Raw genomic sequence first — 2,607 nt, 5'->3', positions numbered from 1 at the left:
CAGGAATGAAAAAGAAGACATCACTGATCCTAAAGACAAGGCAAGGATTCCTCCTCTGACCACTTCTCCTTGCCTTTGTACTTGTTATACTAGCTGGTACAATAAAGCAAGAAAAACATAAATAAAAGGCATACAGATGAGAAAGGAGGAAGCGAAATCATTTTTATTCTAAGACATGATCATCTATGTAAAATATTCAAAGGTCACAAGACACAGAGTTAATATAGAAAAATAAATTGTATTTCTATATTACTAGCAAAGAAGTGGAAATTGAAATGAAAAAAGTACAATTTATAATAGTATCTCAAAAAGGAAATATTTAGGGATAATGTAACAAAATATGTACAAGATCAATATATTGAATACTACAAAACACTTGAGAGAAACTTAAAAAGACTCAAATAAATGGAGAAATATAGTGTGTTTATGGATCAAAGGACTCAATATTGTTAAGATGTCAACTCTTCCTAAATCAATCCATACAGTCAATGTAATTCCATTCAATGCCCCACCAGCACCCCCCACCTGCCCCACATTTTTTTTCGTAAGAATTAATAAGCTAGTCCTGAAATTCAAATAGAAATGCAAAGGGTGACACTCCTATTTGGCAGCCATTTCTCTTAAAGCTCAGTGGTTCGGGACCTGCAGTATCTGCTGAGTTAGGAGGGACAGGAGAGTAGCAGCTAGGTCGGTGGCAAATAGCCCGCAACATTCCCTTTAGTTACAATGAGTTTACCCCTCAATCTCAAATATTTCCTCAGTGGATTAACAGGAGAGCCAGTGATGGTGAAGCTTAAGTGGGAATGGAGTATAAGGGCTACCTGGTATCTGTAGATGGCTATATGAACATGCAGCTTGCAGATACAGAATTCATAAATGAGGCATTGCCTGGACATCTAGGTGAAGGTTTAATAAGGTGTAATAATGTCCTTTATATCAGAGGTGTGGAAGAAGAGGAAATGGGGAAATGAGCGAATAGCATCTTTTGAAGGGGATTTTTTAAATATGTATTTCTAGACAATAAAGATTTGTTTTTCAAAAAAAAAAAAAAAAAGCAAAGCGCCTGGAGTAACAAAAACCATTTTGAAAAAGAACAAAGTAATTTCAAGACTCACTATAAAGTTACAGTAATCAAGGCAGTGTGGTATTTATGTAAGCACAGAGATACAGATCAATGAAACAGAATACAGGGTCCAGAAATAGATCCATCTACACAGTCAATTGAAATTTGAAAAATATGTCAAAATTACTCAATGGAGAAAGGATAGTCTTTTCAACAATTGAATATCCATGTGCAAAAATATGAAGCTTAACCCTTGCCCTCATAACACATACAAAGGTTAACTCAGAGTGAATGACAAGACTTAATGTCAGAGCTAAAACTACAAAACTTCTGGAAGTAAACATAAACAAAAATATTCATGACTTTGTTAGGGAAAAACTTCTAAGACCTTTGGAAAAGCATGGACCATAGAAGAAAAAATTGATAAACTGAACTTCTGCAAAATTAAAAAAATTCTGCTCCCCAAATTACATAATTTAAAAAATAAAAAGGCAAGCCACAGACTGGGAGAAATATTTCCAAAATATATATAAAGGACTTATATCTAGAATATGTTTTTAAAGACACACACACATACACAAATCCATATAAATACTAACAATTTGGCTTAAAAAAAAGGACAAAAGATTTGAACAGACACTTGACTGAAGAAGGTATTTATCAATGCAAATAAACATGTGGAAAGATGCTCCATATCATTAAACACCAAGGAAATGCAAATTTACACCAAAATAAGATGCCACTAGAATAGCTAAACTTAAAAAGACTTACAATATCAAGTGTTCGCAAGGATGTGGAGCAACTGGAGCTCATACGCTGCTGCCAAGTAGTATAGCCACTTTGGAAAACTGTTTGGGAGTTTCTTATATAATTAGATATATACTTACCATATGATCCAGCAGTCTCACTCCTGGATTTATCAAAAAGCAATGAAATCTTATGTCCACTCAAACACTTGTACTCAACAGTTCATAGAAGCTTTATTCATAATAGACACAAATTTATGTGTTTATATATGTATATGTTTATGTGTTTATATGTTTATATATGTAGTCATGTTTATGACCACATATTTATCAAAATTCATTGAATTCATACTTAAACAAGCCAACTGTTTATTATCTAGTAAATGAACAAATAGTGGTATAATTATACAATGAAATACTACTCAGCCATGAAAAGGAATGGACTACTGATACACTCAACAGAAGGAATGGACTGCAGAGACACTCAACAGCACAGATGAATCTCAAAAGCATTACAGTAAAGAAGCCCACCACAGAAGGGTCCATGCTGTACATCCGATACCATTTTTCTGAAATTCTAGAAGAGCTAAAATAGTGTTGAAAGCAGATCAAAGGCCAGACGTGGTGGCTCACACCTGCAATCCCAGCACGTTGGGAGGCCAAAACAGGCAGATCTCTTGAGCCCAGAAGTTCAAGACTAGCCTGGGCAACATGCCAAAACCTTATCTCTACTAAAAATACAAAAAAAAAAAGCAAAAACAAAAACAAAAAAAAACAAAAAACCAGCTGGGTGTGGTC

At 34.4% G+C, this 2,607-nt stretch overlaps 1 pseudogene; it reads left to right on the top strand.

Moving 5' to 3' along the window:
* Nucleotides 1-671: 671 nt before the first annotated feature.
* Nucleotides 672-971, top strand: LOC129528505 (small nuclear ribonucleoprotein F-like; annotated as a pseudogene).
* The last annotated feature ends 1,636 nt before the right edge of the window (nt 972-2,607 follow it).

This window comes from Gorilla gorilla, chromosome 1, assembly GCF_029281585.2.
Source record: "Gorilla gorilla gorilla isolate KB3781 chromosome 1, NHGRI_mGorGor1-v2.1_pri, whole genome shotgun sequence".
In the NCBI taxonomy this organism is placed as follows: domain Eukaryota; kingdom Metazoa; phylum Chordata; class Mammalia; order Primates; family Hominidae; genus Gorilla; species Gorilla gorilla.
Note: the sequence above shows the minus strand (reverse complement) of the source record. Positions and strands in the feature narration are given on the sequence as shown.